The sequence below is a fragment of the Triturus cristatus genome, chromosome 3_2 (genome assembly GCF_964204655.1).
Source record: "Triturus cristatus chromosome 3_2, aTriCri1.1, whole genome shotgun sequence".
NCBI lineage: Eukaryota > Metazoa > Chordata > Amphibia > Caudata > Salamandridae > Triturus > Triturus cristatus.
The window spans coordinates 981,301,135-981,325,275 of NC_140584.1; the positions used below are offsets into that span (position 1 = coordinate 981,301,135).

Below are 24,141 nucleotides of genomic sequence, written 5' to 3' on the forward strand. Positions count from 1 at the left end.
CCTCAACACCTAGGTGTGATCGTCCTCCGGCCTCCCCGGGCCTGGCGCCTCTCCCGCTGGGCGTCTGGCCTCTCCCAGCCCGGCCTCTCCGCCCCCCCAGGCGCAAGGGTCCGGACATCAAAGGGCTCCAGACCTATATCTGGGGCAACCCCGCAATGGGACAGTAGTTGTATCCCGGAGTCAAGAGCCCTGCTGATGGAATCGCGGCTGACCCTACGGAGAAGAACTCTTGCTTGAGACTATACCACGAGCCCTGCTGACTGCGTCGCGGCTCCACCTTATTGAGACAAGGAACCTCACGGAACATCGGGGCCCTGCTGACGCTGTCGCGGCCCAACCTCGCTGAAACCTCCCTCGGAGCCCTGCTGACGTCGTCGCGGCTCGAGCTGACTAAAACACCTTAAGAGCCCTGCTGACCTGGTCGCGGCTCGAACTCCACGAACTGATCGCCAGAGCCCTGCTGACGCCATCGCGGCTCGACCACTCCGAGATCCAGGAGTCCCTCCAGCTTGAGGATCAAGAACTGGGCCCAAGGTACTCTTGTACCAAGCTGCTACTAAAGACTGTCCCGCTACCCCGTCCCTACCCAAGACTTTGAGACTCTTGTGGATCCCTCGATCCCCCCTTGTACATATCGATAACCGTAACTTCTTAGATGCTGATAAAGAACTGCTCATCTTGATAAACATCCTCGAGTCCTGTGTGGTGGTGTTACTGTGCTAGTACGTTATAGGAGAAGGACCTCTCCTAGGAGGCTTCTCAGCAGCGCTCGGCTACTTCGTGCAGTGTGGGGGCCCCTCTGGGTGGTCTCGCTGGCCCCCCCGAGGTCCGCCTTCCAACATTTGGTGGCCAGCGACGGATCCGAGCCGAACGCAGATCGTACAAGCAAGTAACCCACTCGCTATCCATCCAGACGAACAGAGACCATGGAGTTCCAACCAGAACGATTGGAAGAGTACACACACAAAGAGTTAAAACAGTTCTGCAAGGACAAGGGCATTACGACCACCGGCCTAGGTACCAAGGAAGAGATGCAGAAAGCCCTGAGAACCTGGATAGAGTCCGAGGCGGGTCCCTCCCAGAGTGAAGATCCCCTGCCCCTGAATGCAGCCACGCCACCAGCACCGACCCCAGCGAATGGAGGGAGAAACAGCCTGGAAACCGGCCTCTCCGCGGAAGAAATACGAGAGCGGGAGAAGGTCCGGACCCATGAGCTAGAGCTCGCATGACTTCAGCTGGACGGCGAAATCTTGCTGGCCGAAAAGAAATTGGCCATGGAACAGCTACGGCTACAAGAGGAGATAGAGGAGAAGAAGCGGCATCGAGAGCTGGAGGAGAAATGGCTGACCCTCGAACACGAGCGGGGCCTCAAAGAACTCGAACTCAAGGCCCAGAAGGGGGAGACCGGCACCCCCAGCAATAGAGACGCTCTGCCGCCCACCGAAGCCAAGGTCCATATTCCCAAGGATGTCGTCAAGGAGTACTATAAAAACGACGACATCCAGCAGTGGTTCAAGGCATACGAGGTGGCCATGACCTCCCATCGGGTACCCCGGAAGGATTGGGGTGCCGGCCTATGGGGTCAGTTCCTTAGCGAGGGCCGAGACACCCTGCTCCAGCTCCCGGAAGAGGTGATGACCTCGTACGATCATATGAAGGAGGCCCTGCTCACCCGCTACGGACTAACCGCGGAAATGTACCGCCAGCGTTTCAGAGACTGCAAGAAAATCCCCGGTACCACGTGGGTAGAGTATGTTGACTTCTTCAGCAGGGCCCTAGAAGGTTGGATCAAGGGTAGCAAGGTCACCACCTACGGGCAGCTGGTCGACCTCATTATTTGGGAACACCTCTCCAACAACTGCTTCGTGGAGCTAAGACAACACCTCCTCGACAGCAAGCTGACCGAGCCGCGGAAGCTCGCCGCCGAGGCTGATCGATGGGTCAACACCCGAGTCCCCCGGAACCCGATGGGGGAGTACCAGCGAAACCCCACCGGACCCCCCCCGCCAGCGCGGTGGAGGAGGAGGAGGGTCGAACAGGAATCGGGACATCCCAGCCGGGCCGCCCCGGAGTCCGCCTCAGCAACTCCCCTCCCCGAGCCTAGCCCGAAGAGGGACGACGCCAGCCAAAACCGGACCCCGGCCCCCGATAACCTTCTACGGCTGCCAACAAACAGGACACTATGCCAGCGACCCTGCCAGCCCCATGAACCGACGAGGTGGGACCAGCGGGCCCCCGCCCCGACAACTGGCGGCTGCCGCCCTGGGAGAAGGGGAGGAAGAGGAAGAACCCCTCGACAGGGGGTCCACCGAGTGGGAGCCGGCGGCCATGTCCCTGGTCTGCCTGGGCAGCCGAGAAATGGTGCCCCGAACACCCATCCCGAGCAACACCCAGAAGTACTAACAGTGGGTCACTATCAATGGACGACGGGCCGAAGCCCTCCGTGACACCGGAGCCAGTGTCACCGCTGTCCACTGCCACCTGGTGACCCCCGAACAGATCCTGCCAAATGTGCTATGCCCCGTCCGGACGGCCGACAACAGCGAAAGCATGTGCCAGATGGCCCAGATCCCCTTCGAATGGGGAGGGATGACGGGCATGCTGAAGGGGACTGTCCATGACGACGCTCCAGTGGACTGCCTCCTGGGGAACGACCTAGAGAGTTCCCCCTGGGCTCAAGTGGAGCGGCGAGAGCATCTCTGAATGTTGGGACTACCCGAATGGGCCTGCGCCACCACCCGGTCTATGGCCGCCCAGGCCCCCCGCTCGTCCATGACATCCGACACCGTCGAGCCCGAGGGGCCCGTGCCACCGCCTGCCTCCAGCGAGGAAGAAGCGGGCACCGATGCAAGGCCCACGGAACCCTCCCCGGGCGAGATCGCCCCTCTCGGCGCCCTCCCGGAGCTTGCCCAATGGCGCCACGACGGGGGCCCCACCAGAGAACAGTTCTTGCAGGAACAGAAGACCTGCCTCTCCCTTGAAGGAGTCTGGCAGCAAGCGGCCTCGCAGGCCAACGGTGACCAGACCGGAACCCACTGGGTCTATTGGGCCGAAGGACTACTGTACAGCGAGCAGAAGATTGCAGAACTGGGGGCCAGTCGAGTGCTGGTGGTCCCCCTCCGATTCCGGGAGTTCCTCCTTAACCTGGCACATGATGTGCCCCTCGCCGGGCACCTGGGGCAGGACAAAACCTACAGCCGCCTGGTGACCCACTTCTACTGGCCCCGGATGCGGAGGGATGTGGACAACCACTGCCGGTCCTGCCAGACCTGCCAAGCCAGCGGCAAGACGGGGGGACGGGTCAAAGCCCCTCTCCAGCCCTTCCCAGCAGTCAACACCCCGTTCGAACGGGTCGGAATAGACATCGTAGGGCCCCAGGGCCCCTGGACCCCCGGACCGCCCTGGGTCACCGCTTCATTCTGGTCCTCGTAGACCACGCAACCAGGTACCCTGAGGCCATCCCGCTTTGAACTGTGACAGCCCCCGTAGTGGGCCGGGCCTTAATGGGGATCTTCTCGAGAGTGGGGTTCCCCCGAGAAGTGGTGAGCGACCGAGGTACGAACTTCATCTCTAAATACATGCGGTCCCTGTGGCAGCAGTGCGGGGTCACGTACAAGTTCACCACCCCATACCACCCTCAGGGGAACGGACTGGTCGAGCGGTTCAACAGAACCTTAAAAGGCATGATCAAGGGCCTGGAAGAACCCCTATGGCGGAGATGGGATGTCCTGCTGCCGTGCCTCCTGTTTGCCTATCGGGAGGTCCCGCAGAAGTCCCTGGGATTCAGCCCTTTCGAATTGTTGTACGGGCATCCAGTCCGGGGACCTCTCAGCCTGGTCAAGGAGGGCTGGGAGACGACGCCCCGAGATGCCCCTCCCGACGTCTACAGATACCTCCTGACCCTATGAAACCAGACACGAAGGTTCCGAGCCCTGGCCGAAGCCAACCTCGAGGCCAGCCAAGAGGACATGAAAAGATGGTACGATCAAAACGCCTCTACCATCGAGTTTGAGCCGGGCCAGCAAGTCTGGGTCATGTCCCCGGGTGACCCCTGCGCCCTCCAGGACAAATGGACCGGGCCCTTCAAGGTGGTGGAAAAGAAGAGCCCTGTCACCTACCCGATGGACATGGAGTCTCCCCGGAACCCCCTCCGGGTTCTACACGCTAACCGGCTCAAACCCCACTTTGCCCGGACCGAACTAAGCCTACTGCTAGCGACCGACGACGGGGGTGAAGGCGACTCCGAACCCCTACCCGACCTCCTGCGGACCAGCGACCACGACGGGACCATCAAAGGCGTCCAACTCGCCCCCTCCCTGACCCCGGAACAGCGCCACGACTGTCAGCAGCTGTTGCAGCCCTTGGCGGCCCTCTTCTCCCTCACTCCGGGGGTGACTCCATGGTGTGTCCACGACGTCGACACTGGGAACAGTCCCCCCCGTGCGACACAGAGCCTACAGAGTACCCGCCGGGTGCGGGCCTGCATCCAGGCTGAGGTGGCGAAGATGCTGGCCCTCGGGGTCATCGAGCCCTCCGACAGCCCGTGGGCCAGTCCCGTCGTCCTGGTGCCAAAGGCCGCCACACCAGGCACCCCCCCGGAGCTACGATTTTGTGTGGACTACCGGGCCCTGAACGCTGTTACCAAGACCGATGCCCATCCTCTTCCCCGGGCCGACGAGCTTATCGACTGCTTAGGGGCAGCCCGCTACCTGAGCACTTTTGACCTCACCGCCGGGTACTGGCAGATCCAGCTCACCCCCGGTGCCCAAGAGAGATCCACTTTCTCCACCCCTGATGGGCACTACCACTTTCGGGTGATGCCCTTCGGCATGAAGAACGCCCCGGCCACCTTCCAGAGACTAGTGAACAAGGTCCTGGCCGGGCTAGAGGCCTTCAGCGCGGCTTATTTAGATGATATTGGCGTATACAGCAGCCACTGGGCTGAGCACCTGGGGCACCTCAAAGCAGTCCTGGCCACCCTCCAAAGGGCCGGGCTTACGATCAAGGCCAGCAAATGCCAGATAGGCCAAGGATCGGTGACCTATCTGGGCCATCAAGTAGGGAGCGGTCAGGTGGCTCCCCTCCAACCGAAAGTTGATGCCATCCAGGTGTGGGAACCCCCCACCACCCAGACAGCTGTCCGGGCCTTCCTGGGCCTCACCGGGTACTACCGGCGATTCATCAGAGACTATGGGAGCATTGTCGGCCCCCTCACAGAGCTCACGTCAAAAAAGCAGCCCAAGAAGGTACACTGGACCCCCCGTTGCCAGGCGGCCTTCGAGACTCTCAAAACGGCGATGTGCACTGCCCCCGTGCTACAGGCCCCTGACTACAGCAAGGAGTTCGTGGTACAGACAGACGCCTCCGAATATGGAATTGGGGCCGTCCTGTCCCAGGTAGATTCGGAGGGACTCGACAGACCCGTGGCCTTCATCAGCCGACGGCTGCTGCCCCGGGAGCAGCGGTGGAGCACCATCGAGCGGGAGGCCTTCGCTGTAGTGTGGGCCCTCAAAAAGCTCCGTCCCTATCTCTTCGGCACCCACTTCCGGGTCCAGACCGACCACCGGCCCTTGCGGTGGTTAATGCAAATGAGGGGCGAGAACCCCAAGCTGCTACGATGGTCCATCTCGCTGCAAGGGATGGACTTCTCTGTTGAACACCGGCCCGGCAATGACCACGCCAACGCCGACGGCCGGTCCCGCTTCTTCCGCCTCGACGAGGAGAACCCCGAAGGAAATGGGTGACTCTCCCTGCCTTCGGCTGGGGAGGGGGGACGCCTGTTGGACCCGGCCTCGTGGCGTGGTATTAACCCTCTTGGATTGCGCTCGTCCCCCGCACCGGCCTACACGGGCCGCCCGTTCAGGCCGCCAGGGACCCCTCCTCCCTTCGAGGCCCCCTTTGGATTGTACCCGGTTTCCTACACCCGCCTCAACGGCCCCCTTTTCCAGGCCGCACAGGGACCCCTCATCCCTTCGGGGTCCCCCCCCATGCTTGCTCCACGCACCAGCCACGCAGCCCGGCTCCCTCCGGCCTCGGCCCCAGCGAAGCCCCGACATCAAGGCACCAAGATCTGGCCAGGGGGCACCGCATGGCCACTTCACCACTCCCGGAGGAGGAGAGTTTCAATGGGACCCCCACCGTCCCTCAACACCTAGGTGTGATCGTCCTCCGGCCTCCCCGGGCCTGGCGCCTCTCCCGCTGGGCGTCTGGCCTCTCCCAGCCCGGCCTCTCCGCCCCCCCCAGGCGCAAGGGTCCAGACATCAAAGGGCTCCAGACCTATATCTGGGGCAACCCCGCAATGGGACAGTAGTTGTATCCCGGAGTCAAGAGCCCTGCTGATGGAATCGCGGCTGACCCTACGGAGAAGAACTCTTGCTTGAGACTATACCACGAGCCCTGCTGACTGCGTCGCGGCTCCACCTTATTGAGACAAGGAACCTCACGGAACATCGGGGCCCTGCTGACGCTGTCGCGGCCCAACCTCACTGAAACCTCCCTCGGAGCCATGCTGACGTTGTCGCGGCTCGAGCTGACTAAAACACCTTAAGAGCCCTGCTGACCTGGTCGCGGCTCGAACTGATCGCCAGAGCCCTGCTGACGCCGTCGCGGCTCGACCACTCCGAGATCCAGGAGTCCCTCCAGCTTGAGGATCAAGAACTGGGCCCAAGGTACTCTCGTACCAAGCTGCTACTAAAGACTGTCCCGCTACCCCGTCCCTACCCAAGACTTTGAGACTCTTGTGGATCCCTCGATCCCCCCTTGTACATATCGATAACCGTAACTTCTTAGATGCTGATAAAGAACTGCTCGTCTTGATAAACATCCTCGAGTCCTGTGTGGTGGTGTTACTGTGCTAGTACGTTATAGGAGAAGGACCTCTCCTAGGAGGCTTCTCAGCAGCGCTCGGCTACTTCGTGCAGTGTGGGGGCCCCTCTGGGTGGTCTCTCTGGCCCCCCCGAGGTCCGCCTTCCAACACCTAGCATTGCCTTTGTTGGCGGCAGGTATTGAGAAGTGGGGCCAGCTAGCTGAGGAAGGGGCTTTACTATCATGGGAAAAACTAAGCCCAATTATGGAATCTAGAATATCCAGATTTAAATACTATCAATTTGCAGGCTGGTCTCCAGCTCAGTCGAAATGGGGGCAGAAATTGAAAACTGAAGATGCGTTACAAAGTATCCAGACATACAAGAAGGAAGTTGCCAGATGGTAATGGGCTTTGTTACAGGGAGAAGATGTCTCCCGGGCTTCGCCGGAGGAGATTTGGAAGTTGTACATGCCGGGTTACGATGTAACACATCTGTGGCAAGTATCTACATCCATGCTTTGGTCTTCAGTGAAGTCAGCTCCACTTAGGAGAAATCACTTGTTTACATTATACAGGGCATACTGGTCCCAAAAGAAGCTAGCAAAGATGGGGGATGTCAAGAAGAGGCAGTGCCCGAAATGTACTATGGAGAATGCGGATGATGTTCATCTCTTTTGGCGGTGTCTGGCTATCTAGTCTTTCTGGCAAGAAGTAGGGGCGCGTACATACGGGGGCTGGGGGTACGGCGTGTACATATGGGGGGCTGGGGGTACGGCGTGTACATACGGAGGGCTGGGGGTATGGCACGTACATACGGGGTGCTGGGGTACAGTGTGGACATGGGGGTACGGGGAGGACATACGGGGGTACGGTGCTGACATATGCGGGGGGAGAGGGGGGCTGTGCAACTCGTATGCGGGCACAAGTTTAGCCGTGTACATGTGTGGTTCAGCGTCCGCTCCGTACGGGCCATTTTACATGCGGTTGTATATTCGTAAGGACGGGACGGATCGTACTTGCGCGCTCGAACTTCATTTTTACGAATAGTACGTAAAAATGTACGGGGACGTGTCGGGGACTTTTCCCAATACGAGGACGTGTCGGGAATTTTTCCCGATACGATTCGTATGTATTTTTCACATACGAATCGTACTTGCCCTTTTGTACGGGACTTGTACGATTCGTACGTAAAAAAAATACGGATACGATTCGTACGGGAAATACTTTTACCGGATCGGAATCGGCACCTAAATGAAACCACGAAAGAAAGGTCAAAACATAATATTTCATCAATAAATCCAACAAGAAATGTTACTACCTATCACAAGTCCAAAAAACACAAATTTAGGTTCAGACAATCATGCATAACAAGGTCATCCTCGTCTGATTGCAAGTACAGTATCAACCTTTAGAACTGAAAACGAGCCGAAATACATGATAATAATTTGAGTGTGTCCAGGTTGTAGGTGTAATATGGCTGGGTCCTCTGATAAAGGTGTAAAGAGATGCCATGAATCTAACTTCAGACCCTGCCTTGTTTCACTCGGAGACATTTCTGTCACATTGGTATTTATCCAACCCAAACTATGGACACTAATGAAAGACTTCAAGTCAACAGGCAGACATCAAGCGAATGGGCGGACTAAGGGTGCTTATCAAGGCAAGCGCTATTATAGACAAAGGCAATGTGATGCTGCTTTAAATGGTAGCATTGGGCATTAAAAAGCATGAGAGGTCAAATCTGCTACCTGTATGATTATAGTGAAATTATAGGTGTCAGTATCCTTCTGTTTGAGGAAGACTGCTGGACGTTTTGTGTGAACTTCTGCTTCTTCTCATGATTGGCTGAATACCTTGCATACATTGCATTTCAGTGCCCGCTGTCAACTCTTCTGACATTTGGAGTGTGCATACACCAGAAACATGTTGCAAGTCGAAGCACTACATTGCATTTCCATACTGAAATTGTTGCTTAACAAATGCTGGTAATATATCATATAACATAACATAACATATCATAAAGAAAGGTCCCATCTGAGAAATCTAATTTCTCTTATGTGCCACCAAATCATTTCTGTGAAGCATATGGAGTTCAATAAGTTACTGTTTTCTTTATCTCACAAGAATGGATTACTGCTGTGCTTGTCGTTTCTACACTTCTCATTACAAGTGCGGTGTGAAAACCGATGCAGGGATGTTAAACCCAGAATTACTAGCACGGTGGAATACAGCAACTTCCGAGTGTGCCATTAACTTATAATTACAAGTTTTCTCATCTGCAATCAGGTTTGCGCTCTGATTCATGCATGTTTTCGTCCGATTTCGGAAACCTTCCAGAGGTGTGCATGTACCTCCAGCTTTTCACAGGTAAAATGCATCGAGGGAAACAACCCGCACATGCAGGTTGTGTCGCAACACTGGAAACGCAAGTAATTCTGATTTCTCATTTCCACCTGAATCGGAATTTCAAAGTCACTCATAACGAAGCCTTAAGAATCAGACCCCATCCTCCTAAGGCAGACCCAGGAACTACTAACCTTCACGAGGCTTCTCAAGACCTGGCTATTCGAGCAGTAGCAGCACCCCTCCCCTCCCCCCAGCGCCTTGAGACCCTCACGGGTGAGTAGTGCGCTCTACAAATGTTTGATTGATTGATTGAGACCACCGCAGGTTTCCACACCTTTTATTGTACTAACTGAAACTAAAGTGTAAGTATGACACACTGCAGAATTATTCAAAGTCCAGCAGACGCCATCTTCTGACTCTGGTGATACAAGGTCTACAGGATTTAAAAAACTTATGTTTGCTCATAAACAAAATGGAAATACATCTTACAAGCTGAACTATGAATTGCATCTAGCCTGAGAGTCTTATCCCACATTTAGACACCTACAACCATTGCTAGTCATATGTTTGGTGAAGAGGATTAAAAAAGTCTCAGCAAAACAGAACATTTGATGGTTGTTTGTCAGAGTATCTTGAACAGATTTACCGTCAGAAATAAAGAATTTGTCCTGAATATCTTTACTAGTATCATTCTGTTTGGTGAAGATTTTGTATTATTAACTACAAAATTTATAGACTACATTTAGGCACATTTTTAACTCATGCGGTAAGGGCATGTGGCACTTTAGAATTTTAAAATTCGCTGTTATTCTGTGTTACCTTTGTCATACTTATTCTCCTTGATATATGTTTTTAACTTTATGAAATGTTTTATCTGCTATATCTACGTTAGTTTTATGGATGACATTTATCCGAATAAAGTGTTTTTGAAACGTGAAACTAATAACTCAATATTTGTAGACTACATTCAGATAACAATACTCATGTCAGACAATGTTTTCTGGTACCATTAAGATTTCATTGGTGGACTTCACACATTGATTTGTAGCATTGTCTCAATGAGAGGGTCTGTGGCCCATGAATCCTCCAACTGAAGTTTTGGAACAGAAGTGCTGTACATTTCAAGCCAGGTCAAGTTTATTGTTTTAGTTCATTAAAACCATAACAATTTTACAGAAATAATAGTGGCACATTACAATTTATCAATGCTGTTTAAAAGTGAGTGTACAAAGAGGCCACTTTCGTCAGGTCATACAACTCATTTCCTACAAGGCTTAAATGTTCTAAAGGAACAGGACAACATTTATTGCCAGCTTCGATGGGGGCAAAAAACAAAAGAGTGAAACCAGTTTATCACTTGTTAGTGTAAAAATGCAAGCATTATGCTTTGCGGCAGCTACCACCATCAATATAATTTTATATATCCTAACACTACACATGATAAAACGGAGGCTAAAGTGCCTTAGGCCTACCTTCATCGTCTGGCCACCCATGAGCGTGAAGTAAATTGCCTTTGTACATCCTACCTCTGAACATGGGACAATATAGGATAAAGTACGTAAAGAGTCCATTAATGATCTGGCGGCTACTAAATGATGAAGAAGAGGTCTTTATGCATCCTATGCTGAACATGGAAAATGCCGATTAAGGTGCATTATGAGTGCATTCCTGAGATGAGAGACAACGGACAATGAAAAGATGTATACGTTGTACTGGCCACGCATCATCACTGTCCCTTTACTCAGTCTTTTACATATTTCCCATCACTGTGAGTGGGTTATTTTGATGCTTCCTATGGTTTATGTGTGATAAGGTGCGTAATTGGTGCAATGATGAAGTAAGTTTAAGAGACCTGACGATTGTGACTTGGCTTCCCCCTCGCACTGCTGTGAGTGGGAAGCGAAACTACTGTGATAAAGGTATCTAGCTTCCTGCTCCTCATGGCAAGCTCTTTCCAGAAACTTGATAAATTTACTATTGAAACGTGAGTCTCCGGGGTTGAGACAGGCTATTATGGCTTCCCTGCATGTATGGATGTTTCTGTGATAGGAACTTTTCTTTAAGTATTATAATCCGAGTGTACGCAGGCCTGGACAGATGCAAATCAGGTGAATGAGATCCTTTTCTTTATCATTGTAGTACCTGCACACTGTCGGACCATTGCATTTGCATGCTGGTCTGGTTGCTAAGGCTGGTACATTACCCATATGTAATCAGGGGCGGCTCTTCCATTTGAGCGGAGGAGTGTTGTCCCATCTACCACGTGTGCAGCATGTACACAAAAATAAGTAAAATGGCATTATAATGTCATTTTACTTAAGCGCTGCAGTGCGAGGGCAGGGGTGGGGCTGAATCCTACAATTGCAGGATTACAGCTGCCCCTACAATGCGCATGTCGGGTTGGCCGGCTCTATTGCTAAAGCCAGCCCGACATGTGCAGTGCACTCCCAGCAATTCCCTGGCTGTTAAACAGCCATGGGATTGCTGGCACAGGCCCCCAGCCTCAAAATGCGTGCTGGGTTAGCCTGCTCCCACCAATCCTGGAGCTGCTCTCAGCTGGAGAGCAGCTCCAGGGTTGGTTGTATTGGTGTCCACTGAAAAGGAAGGAAGTCCTTCCCTTTCCTGCTCATGGATGCTGATCGGAGAGAGAAGTATATGGTGAGTTTGGCACCGTATCGCCAGCCACGGACCATGCCGGTAAGAGCGGCGGGGCCCGGTGGGGGAGGGAGGGGATTTCGACAGGCGATGACAAGGGAAAATTAAATATATAATGAATTTCCCTAGTCATCATCCATCATAATCCCCCCCACCGGGCCCTACTGCTCTACCACTCTTACCTGCACGGGCCACAGCTGCTAAGCGCCCCACCATATTTTTTATAGTTGCAGCTGCCACTGTATGTAATGATAAGAGGCTATGTTGTATGCGTGCTGGGAAAGGAATGAACATGTACGGGGCAGGGATACAACAAACATTGGTGACTTGGCCTGAGTGACTGCACATCCATTAGAAGTCATGGGCTGTAGTAAAAAGCACAGTGTCAATAAGTAAACAGTATTCACATGGTGCTGTCATGATAAGTACCTAGTCACCCGAGGTACTGGTTAACAAACCACACAGTGTGCGTTTGCACTGTCCAAAACAAAATCATGCAAAGTTCAATCATTGGAAGTCCAACTTGTTTCAAGTGATAGGCCGCTGATAAAGAATAAATCCAGTCCACTGAAGTTTAACTCTTCCTTTACTTCAAAGTCAGAATTACAGACTGAGAGTTCCAAAACACCGCAGCCGACACGTGTTTGGTCCTCCTGGACTTTTTCAAGGCTGCAAAGTCATATTACACTGGAATTACAAATGTTGAACATTTCTGAACATATCCTATGTAATATCACTACTAGCCATCACCCTATGGATAGACCAGCAGTTTAAATAAAAACCCATATGAAGAGCATAATCATCATTAGACCAAAAGAGATGTTACCCAGATTCCGTGCTCAGAAAAAGGTGCTCCTTTTGAGAAAACTGGGAAAAATCAGTTCATAAGAATCACCGTGGGACACACACGCCCTCCCATAACCAATCTCTGAAAAACAAACTCAGTCATGGAAAGCTTCACGTACAAGACTGTAGTTTCTAGACGTAAACCTACACCAAAAACAAACACGAAAGGTGTCATACCTAAAGAGCATAGAGTAACTATGAGCATGTTAAGTCTCCTCACAGCTTCCGTTAAATTATGTCGTTTTTTTGCCTGTGTGTTAAACCTTTTCCAAAATATCCCAGTCATGAATAGTATTACTGGGTTGTCTAAAGAGAAAAGCAAACAAAAAATCAAGCAGGAACCAAAGTTATAGACTATTTAAAATACATAGCTTAGTACATGAAGAAAGTGGACAGGGGATTAGGGGTCACAATAGTAGTCTCGTAAAAGGACACTTACCCCCGGACCCCTGTTTATTAGGTCTCGCCTGACCCAGCGCATACGCTCATCTGGCGAGACATTTTGTGAGGGCTCAAAAAAGTGCTACCACTGTAGCCTAGAGCTACAGTGCATGTGCGCGGGTGCCTCACTTTCGCGGCCGCACGGCCGCTTTGATGTTTGATTGCAATCACTTTCGCGGCCGCTTTGATGTTCTCCGTGAGCCAGGTTTTTTTTCTCATGTTTATTACTTCAATGTAGTAATGGTGGCACCCGTGCGCCGCCATTACTACAGAGCAGTAATAAACAGAAACAAGCATTGGCATAGCCAATAGGTCTCACTTTCGGGACCTTATAAGTATTTAGTTATGCAATTGTTGCATGGCTAAACACTTATAAGGTCCCAAAAGCGAGCCCTATTGGCTATGCCAATGCTTGTTCCTTTAGAGTCAGGGAAAAGTCTGTGAGTTTGACCTTGATAAGTCCACTGAAATGAAACAGATCAAGGATAAAAAAAAAAGCTAAGTGATGGCCCTCTTACAAATAGCAGAGGAGAGCCTAAAACACTAAACGAGCTGGAAAAGTATGCCGATGTTCATCCCCATAATTCGAAATCCAGTTGCTACCTTTATGGCAAAGTGCGCCTACAAAAATCACAATTCTGTAGGACCTAAGGATACCATCTGCATTCTAGTCAACAGGAGGGGTCTCCTGATATCTTACATTAAATAAAACAAAACACGTGTGCATCTAAAGTCATTAAGAACTAATTGAAACGTCCCCATGCATGTACAAAATGAACATTCGTTAATGGGGGCACATTTTAAACATTTTGCCGTGTACCATATGATGTTGTACTTAACCAATGGTCTAAAGAGAATATAAAGGGTACTCTCTAGGCCTACCAAATGTACAATTAGAACAAGCATTGGCATAGCCAATAGGTCTCGCCTTTGGGACCTTATAAGTGTTTAGTTATCCAGCACGATATCCTTGGTGCAACAACATCAACACTTATAAGGTCCCAAAGGTGAGACCTATTGGCTATGCCAATGCTTGTTTTGAGTGAGTGGCTCGTGCAGGTATGCCACTGTGAGGTAGAGATGCTGCGAGTGCTTTTACAGGAGCCCCCGTGACATTGCGCCTCTTCAAAAGGTATCTTGGGTCTGGTGTAATACTTCTAGCCCCTATTCCCGTCTTCTCGCACCCAATGCATTCTTAAATGTCCCATGTACAGCTGGGGTTGACACTCGTATTACCCCTGCCCTCCAGTGACACTTTACCTGTCACAGTTGGTGGTGATGATGGACGTGGTGGTGATGGACGTGGTGGTGGTGGACGTGGTGGTGGTGGACGTGATAGTGGTGGATGTGGTGGACGTGGTGATGGTGGTGGATGTGGTGGTGGAGGTGGTGGACGTGATGGTGGTGGAGGTGGTGGACGTGATGGTGGTGGACGTGGTGGTGGATGTGGCGGTGGATGTGGCGGTGGACGTGGTGGTGGACGTGGTGGTGGACGTGGTGGTGGACGTGGTGGTGGATGTGGTGGACGTGGTGGTAGACTTGGTGGTGGTGGTGGATGTGGTGATGGTGGTAGTGGTGGTGGAGGTGGTGGAAGTGATGGTGGTGGACGTGGTGGTGGTGGACGTGATAGTGGTGGATGTGGTGGACGTGGTGATGGTGGTGGATGTGGTGGTGGAGGTGGTGGACGTGATGGTGGTGGAGGTGGTGGACGTGATGGTGGTGGACGTGGTGGTGGTGGACGCGGTGGTGGATGTGGTGGTGGACGCGATGGTGGTGGTGGATGTGGTGGACGTGGTGGTGGACATGGTGGTGGTGGTGGACATGGCAGTGGTGTTGGCGGTGGACGTGGTGGTGGACGTGGTGATGGTTGATGTGGAGGACGTGGTGGTGGTGTATGTGGTGGTGGTGGACTTGATGGACGTGGTGGCGGTGGTGGCGGTGGTGGTGGTGGACATGGTGGTGGATGTAGTGGTGGTGGACGTGGTGGTGGTGGACGTGGTGGTGGTGGATGTGGTGGTGGTGGACGTGGTGGTGGTGGACGTGGTGGTGGTGGACGTGGTGGTGGTGGATGTGGTGATGGACATGGTGGTGGATGTGGTGGTGGACATGGTGGCGGTAGTGGTGGTGGACATGGTGGCGGTAGTGGTGGTGGACATGGTGGCGGTAGTGGTGGACATGTTGATGGATGTGGTGGTGGTGGATGTGGTGGACGTGGTGGTGGTGGTGGATGTGGTGGTAGTGGTGGACGTGGTGTTGGTTGTGGTGGACGTGGTGGTGGTGGTGGACATGGTGGTGGTGAACGTGGTAGTGGTGAACGTGGTAGTGGTGGACATGGTGGTGGTGGACGTGGTGGTGGTGGAGGACATAGTGGTGGTGGATGTGGTGGACGTGGTGGTGGACGTGGTAGTGGTGGATGTGGTGGTGGTGGAGGTGGTGGTGGACGTGGTGTTGGTGGACGTGGTGGTGGTGGACGTGGTGGTGGTGGACGACTATTGGGCAGGAGTGTGCTGGCAGAATGCAGATGGAGAAGAGGATCTCAAAGGGGGCACACGGGAGAGCAGAAAGAGGCCGAATATTAGATCCAATAAAATTTAAAGCGCATTAAAGCGCAATGCTCCTGTAATAAAAATAAAAAAAAAAACACGTCGTGCCTTCAGGGAGAGTGGCTCACAAAGAAAAGAAACAAGTTTACCTCCGGTGTTCAGTCGGTTTTAGCTCCTTTTATCTAAACACCCAGTTTGTTCAGGTGCATGTGTGCTCGGTGAAATCTTGTGTACGGACTTGTCTTTTGAAACCTGGCTGTATTTCTCAGCTCCCCACGTGTGCCAGTCAGCAGCCTGAATTAACTTAATTTACACCACAAGGAGTCTATGGCAATGTCATCTGCCACAAGACAAGACGTTAAATGCATGCAGTCACAAAACTCGGAATCTAGGAGATTTCATGGAACAGCAGAGTCCCAACAGAATTAAACTGAAGTGTGTTCAAGTTATGAACCTTCTGTCAGTAATGAAATAAATGATTTGGTGAAACAACAGCGAAACCTTTCTGACATGTTTCTGATGTGGAAACATTAATAAACTATACAATGCAAACCAAGGTCGGTTTCAGAGGCAGACATGAGCATTGAAAAAACAGCGCTGTTTTAGAATTGCTTTTGTTCTGCTCATCTGCGTGGGAGAGAGGGGGAGCAGGAGGTGAGCCCGGGAGTGGTGCGTGTGTACGCAGTCTGCTCATTTTCAAGCACTGCACTTGTGCTTGTGGCGCGCCCCTGCTCGCTCCCGCAAGGTGGAAGCCGCCACAAGCACGAGTGTGTGCTTGAAAATGAGCAGAGCGACGGCTAAAGGCCCTCCTAAGCAACGCATGTGTGCTGCGTGGGCGAGACCTAAAAAACAGAGCTGAATACTGTAGTATGCCATGTAGGTCCCCGCAGATAGTCACAACAAGATTGGCAACCCACAACCAACAGACACATATGATATGTGTGTTAGTGTGAGCGAGGTACACAGGATATACAACAACACAGTATCAGCTAAACATAGTGAGACGAGATGGTGGCACACACAATGTAAATTGTGTATGCCACCAAAACCAATTCCAAAACATATTTCTTAGAAACAAAGAAATGTTGTTACCTCATTTGCACTAATCTCAACCATATAAATGCCGTATATAAGCATAACTCCGTCCGTTTGAGTTTAAAAGGGAAGATATTGAAACAATGCCAAACATAACCGACACACATCTCCACTTAATAAAAGTGACATAGAATGGCCGCCATATTGGCGTGGTATTGCACAAAGTGTCAAATATGAACAAACACCCATGTCCTGACTCATAAAAAATATTCTAGCAGAGTGGAATTCTTCAATGCATATAGAAAAAAGCCAAAGTTAAAAAGCCATCTTCATTCAATAATGTTTATAATTACAACAATAAAGCGAGAAAGCATGACCTCAATGTCACACAAGTCATCCATAGGTAGACACAAGAGAATCACCTAATTTGCATCATTCTCCACAATGAGCGTGCGTGAGGTACCAACCCAATATAGGACTAGTGGATAGAATTTGACACTGTTAGTTGAAACAAGAGCAAGGTGATGTAACTGTCATTAGCATAAGACAGAGTACACAGAGCACATGAGGACAGTAATATTTAGAGAACCACACCACAAGATAAGAGAATATGAGGTAAGAAATCCTGATGTGTCACATGATGTCTCCATAGTTCAGTAGGGTGAAGACCACAAGAGGCATGCATACAATTCATCCTTAATAGTGAGAAATGTCAAAAGGCATTTTCAATGGATAATCATGAAGGTCCAGGTCATATTGTATGATAGAAAAACACGCCACATGTGTACTAACGATCCCCGCATTTTCAGACTTCGATTACCAAATCTAGCCAGTCTGGCTATTCCCATGATTACCATGATTATAGATATGCATGTATGAATTTTTACAGAAAGACATGCAATTCCTTATCTAAATTGAGCCCCTGTTCCAACGGGGGCATGGGGTAAGGGGCAGGGGACAGAGTACTAAAGCACTTTATTGCCATGCATGCATGTGAACAGGAGCGGAATTAGATTTTACCCATAAGCGAGGGTATCATTTTTGTGGCTCTTTTAGTTACCCTTTTGAGCATGTCATATTAAACACTTGCTGGCCATAGTTCTGTGAGGCTCAGTAGCTTGATAGAGGTATACAGATACTTATGGTGTTCCGTAAGTCGGTTGTTTTAAAGTGTAGACCATAATGCTTGACTTAAGGAGTCTTGAGCATGACTAATTTTGTACCAATACATTTTATGGCTGCTGCTCTTCTGGCTTGATCTTGCTTGGTAAGGTCAAATTCTTGGCAAATTTGTGCCTGGGACGAATTCTGTGGTAGATTGAATTCTTGCTCTAATGTGATCTGCATTTTGCCTACTAATTATACATCCTGGTCTCTCAACACTGCACTTGCATAGAAGTTGAGGTATAGACCCAGATATTTATAGTTTGTTACTGACTCGAGCTGAGTTTCATTCAGCAAGAATCTTGGTGCCTGGCCCAATCGAGTGGTGAGTGACATTGTTTTAGTTTTTGCCATGTTGACCACCAGGTAGTTATTTTCTGCATAGCAAGCAAGTATATTCAGCGATTTGTGCAAGCCCACTTTGGTTTGGCTGAATAGTACAATATCGTCTGCATATGATAAGTGAGTAAGACGGAGGGCGCCCAAGTGGGGAGGATGGGTATTTGCCTGGTACATGCAGGTGGCAGATCTGCCATGAAGAGATTAAAAGGGTGCAGTGCTAACGCACACCCCAGTTTAAGGCCTAGATATATAGGTTTGTTTTTGAGCTGCTTTCAATGTCTAACAAAATGCTGGTGATTAGTATGCTTGTTATCGTGCCCACTCCATTTCTGATGCTGGTCTGGTTCTGGGGGATAATGCATAATGTTTTGCCTCTGAGTCGAGAAGGGCAATAAGTCAATAATTTGCAGGATTTTCCCCTGTCCCCGGCCTTGTGTATGCGGTTTTTAATGGATCCCTGCCAAGTTTCCAAGAGAGTACTGCTTACCTGTACTTCTCTGAAATGTTGCCTGAATTTGCTTTTATTCTATTTAGTCATTTACCAGCCGCTAAAAATGTATTATGTTATCTACTCACTGTTATCTGCTCACTGGCCTCCTTTTCCTTCCGATAGACAATGTTCCTCAAATCAAATTTTATTTTTATCCTTAATAACAGAAGAGGTCTTTCGATTTCAGATTTAGGGGTCAATTAATCCAAACTTGAACTCCTGTTACCCCAAGAGAACTTCGGTCCCAAGTAAATCTGTTAAACTATGGAACCGTTAACAGACCTTTAGATCCAGATCTCAGTTTGTGGGAAAATAGAGGTGTGTGAATTACTTTTTAGCTACAAAGTGCTATTCAACCAGAGAGGTTCTTGGATCACAAGTACAGGGCCTGATTTAGAGTTTTGCAGACGGGTTACTCTGTTGCAAATGTGACGGATATCCGATCTGTCCTTATATAAGAGCTATTGAATGTAATGCACTTACAATATAGTGAAGAGGATATTTGTCACATTTGTGATGGGGTAACCCATCCACCAAACTCCAAATAAGGCCCATAGTCTTTGAATGAGAAGAACTGGAAACAATGCTTCCGCCCTCCATACCAGAGTTACCAGGACCAATGAGACTTGTTGACATCTGCCGTCAGCCGAGTGATCATAGAAAGGAGGAGAAAGGCATAGCCCCATAACTGGCTCCAATCCTGGAGGAACGCATCTTTTGCAGGGCCAGGGGATCTGGTCTCCAACTAAACAACTACGGAAACTGATGAGCTAACCGGGATGCAAACAGGTCTACATGACAAGGACCCATCTGGCCATATTTGAATGAAAGACATGGATCGAGCTTTTATGTGATGAAATCCACAAGGTTTTCACAAGTACCAATCCACAATGTGGTTGAGCTTTCCTGGGAGGTACTCCGCCTTGACCAAGATCCTCTTGTCAGACATAACATCCCAAAATCCTTGGTGAGCTCTGACAGCACCTTTGACCCTGTCCCTCCCAGACAACTGATGTATCAGTCCTGTCCCACTCATATTCTACAGAATAGAGAAGGATACCTTGTCCCTTGTGAGAGAGTGAACCGCAAAGGATCCTGCGAGCAGTTCTAAGCAGTTGATATGCATCTCCCTTTCCTGCTCTGGCCACACGCCTTCTGTAGTAACATCCCCACAATGAGCTCCCCAACTGGAGCGGCTGGCATCACACTTGATCACCACGTCCGGAGCAGATTCAAAGATAGCCCTTTCATTCCAGGATATCATGTGGTCCAGCTTCCATTGCAACCTCAACTTGTCCTCCAACGATAGGGTCATCAAGAATGTGTAGGGGAACCCTCTCCTGTGATAAGTAGCTTGCAACCTCTGAAGAACATTGTGGTAAGGGTAACCCGGTAAGATTGCCTGAATCGTCAATGCCAAAAGATCGACAATCCTGATAGCGCAGAAATATGTGCTCTTTTGAAAGTGCGTGGCTCAGTTCCTTCCGTATTAAGGATAACTTCTTGTGTGGAAGTTTCAGAGTTTGTTTGACCGAGTCTTTGATGAAACCCAGGAAACACATCGACTCGAAGGGGGTGAATTCTGACTTCGATGGTTAATAAAAACGAAATGGCTGAAAAGTTACTGTGCTAATGCTAAGTGTTGAAGTATTGACTGATCCGGATGCAGCAGAAGAATATCATTCAGGTAAATAATCAGCCGGACCCCCAGTGAATGCAAAGAATCCCCCACCAGCCTCGTAACTTTGGTGAAGCATCAAGAAGCGGAGCAGGGGACAAATAGAAGTGCTGCAAACTCATACAATAAGCCATTCCACATAAATTGCTGAACAATGGTGGTGCAGGGGGAAGATCAGATGATTCAGGAAGTGTCCTGGAGGTCCAATCTGACCATACAGTAGCCCGGTAAAAGAATATCAAAACATTAAGTCCCTCCATTTTGATCTGTCGGTGCACAAGCCATTGATTTAACTCACTCACATTGATTACCGGAAGAAACCCTTTTCTTTCTTTTCTGCTAGAAATATATTGCTGAGAAACCCTCTGGGGTGTAGGACCATAGGGACAATTGCTACTGTGTGAATAAGACAATCCAACTCTTGGGAAATGGGAGACCCGTCCTCCAGTGATAGAAATATAGATTTTGGCTTCCTGTTTTGGATGGGGGTGATGTAGAACTCTATGTGAAAAGCTGAGATTGTTTGTAAGACCCAAGTGTCCCCTGTGATATCCCTCCAATTGTGGAGAAAAAGAGCCAACCTTCCCTCCTACCTTTGATGGGGGAGAAGTGATAGTCTTTAACTGGGGATCCACCTGGGAAGTTTGCTGCTGCCCAGAAGCTGCCTCTGCTGCAGTGGGTTGAGAAAAAACACCAAAGCAGCGTTGATACTCGAATTGGTAGTTCAGCTGGTGACTACCCTAAGACCTCTGGAATGCTGGGGAGTAAGGGTGTCCCAAAGAGCATTCTCTCCAAAAATGTATCTGCTGAAGACTTTCTTCATGGACTGGTGGACTTTGTCCAGTGTAACAAATATGCCCAGTTCCTTTGTGACAGCCAGCTGAAGACTACTGCAACCAGACACGATTCAGAGGTAGCCAGCTCCCCAACTTGGGGTAGATCTTAATTAGTAGAGAACGTCTCCTCTCAGTAGACAGTACACAGTTAGCATTCCCAAGGAAACATATTTATTTATTTATAAAGTTTTATATAGCGCGACCGTGACCCACGAGGGTATCAGAGCACTTTATAGTAAAAGAATATAAATGGTTGAGGTGGTATACACGTATTTAAATGTGTCAATTCGTATAAAAGAAATATAAAATATATGAATAACAAACATAGAGGACCGTGAATCAGCATGACGTTGTACAATATACAGTTAATGAACATTAGGTGATTGTTTGCTAGCACAAACATATTATAACCTCGTACGATTCACAGTGGATATAAAGTATATAGATAACCAAGGGAGACCTGAGGCCAGCTACGCTTTACACTACATACAGTTATTGAGCAATAACTACTGTGGTATTAGTATTACATAAAATAGTCTTGTCGCATTCCACCTGAGATAGGCAATGGAATTCGGGACTTAAAGATGACTCAGTGACATCCTAGAATTAAGACTTAGGACATGAATTTGTTCATTAGTAGTATTTTTACTTCTTTTTTGAATGCGGTAAAGGAAGTGATTCCACGCACTACTGGAAGTAATGAGTTCCACATCTTTTGAGCAATCCCTGAGAAAGCTCTACAGACAATTCTCTTCTTATGGAAGGATTGAGGTTTGAGAAGGAAAGTGCTCGCACTTCGTAGTTGTCTATTCCTCCAGACCTATCCAGCTTTAGGGCCAGGTAACTGGGTGTATTGTTGTGAATTGCTTTATGAGTCATGCAGACCACTTTAAGGTGTATTCTTGCCTCGTACGGCAGCCATTTCAGGGCTTTCAAGTTTGGAGAGATGTGACTATTTCTTTTGGTTCCTGATACCAGTCTAGCTGCAGCATTCAGTGAAGCTCTCAGCGGAGCCAGCTTGTATTTAGGGAGACCACAGAGGGTGGTGCTTCCGTAGTCTAATCTTGGTAGCACTAGGGCTTGTACTGCCATTTTTAGATCAGCCTGAGGGAGGAAGGGTTCGAATTTCCTTAATATACTCAACTTGTGATTAGCTCCCTTGGTGGCAATAGAGATGTGAGACTGCATATTCAGATGTTTGTCTATGGTGATTCCTAGGGATTTTGCTGAGTCAATGATGGGGGGGAACACAGTCAAATGAGGTTAGGTGTTTTAACCATAGATCTAGCTTCGGTGTGTGGCTCGGTGGCGAGATGAGAATGAATTCCATTTTTTGGGTATTCAGCATGAGGTGGTTGTTAGTGAGCCAGCTTTGCGTGTTCATTAGAGTAGTGTTGAGGGCAATGAAGTCTTCTAGGGTGGAGATTTTCAGGTACAGCTGGGTGTCATCCGCGTACAGGTGATATAGAATGTTCGCTGATTTAAGTGCTTTCGCCAAAGGCTCCATTAGGAGGTTGAAAAGAATGGGTGATAGGGCAGAACCCTGAGGAACACCAAGGGTGACCACAGAGGATTGCGAGAGTGAATTCTTCATCTTGATTCTTTGACTTCTGTTATTCAAGAAGGAGGAGAACCATTGCAGCACTGTGCCGGAGAGGCCCATCCTTCGTTCCAATAGGGACAGAAGGTTGTCATGCTTAACCGTATCGAATGCGGAGGACAGATCAAGAAGTATCAATAGGCATGATTCATTGCGGTCAAGCATTTTTAGTATGTCATCCATAATGTGTGTGAGTGCAGATTCTGTGCTGTGTCCTTGGCGGAAGCCCGATTGGTGACTGTCTAAGAGGTTGTAGTTCTCAATATGGTTGCATAATTGAATTTGTACATTTTTCTCCAATAGTTTTGCCAAGGTGGGGATGTTGGTTATAGGACGGGAGTTGTTTAGATCAGATGGAGTGGCATCAGCTTCATTTAGTATAGGTGTGACCTGCCCTATTTTAAGGCAGTCCAGAATCTCACCTTGACTCAGGGAGGCGTTTACAATTTTAGCCCATAGCGGTAGGATAGATATTTTTAAAATTTTGAACAGGGCAGGAGGTTCTACTGCCCCCGTTTTAACCTTGCTAGAGGACAAATTGTGGTACTTGGCTGGGTTGAAAGGGCTAGAGATAGCATTGCTGAGTACGGGAGGAGATCTCCTTCGCATCAACAAACATTTCCTAAGGTTTGCTGTTCAACAACAGTCCCAGAACTATGCCTGGAAAGCAATGCTATGAGCAGGTTTGCAGGCGGCCTCCTTGGAAGGTCAAGCAACTTTTGTATTGGCTGCTGTTCCTGCCGTGCAGAGTTCTCAATAGAGGCCAACTCTGCACACGGGGAATAGGATCCCTTTCTGACAAAACTATTTGTTTTTTCCTGGGATAAAATATTTGGAGCATGCCCTCCAATTCCCCTTCTACCAAATGTAGAGATGATCTTTTCCCCTTCCCACCCTGAACAGGAAGTTACTCCTACCCTGTGCTGGAGTAAATTTCCGAACATTTACAGAGTGGGACATCATTGGATCAGTTTGTGTATGCCCATAAATTTACACATTTGGGGCATTCCCAAACTTCCAAGGCAACCCAAGTATTGGAACTTCCACATCCCATGCCTTGCGTGAGATTTACGACTGCTGAGATCCTTACACTCCCTCGAAGAGCTCCACACTTGTAAATGGGTTTGCATCAAATATGTAAATTTAGTCATAAACATAGGTAAAGTTCTGTATGATTTGAGTGGCTTCAACGGTTTGAGCCAAAATGGGAGATGTTTGCACTTTTACCACACACCTACATACATAAGTACGCTATCGCGCCTTTTAACTGGCACTGGAATGTTTTGCAGTACTTGTATGAAGAAAATGTCTTTTATAAAAAGGTGTACGTACTGTCTTTTTATCTGTTTTTATAGACGGT

At 49.4% G+C, this 24,141-nt stretch overlaps 1 protein-coding gene across 3 annotated transcripts in view; it reads right to left on the reverse strand.

The window, feature by feature from the left end:
* The window catches only part of LOC146858930 (P2X purinoceptor 1-like), a 725,716-nt gene that overhangs the window by 553,966 nt on the left and 147,609 nt on the right, over positions 1–24,141 (reverse strand). The window lies entirely within an intron of this gene.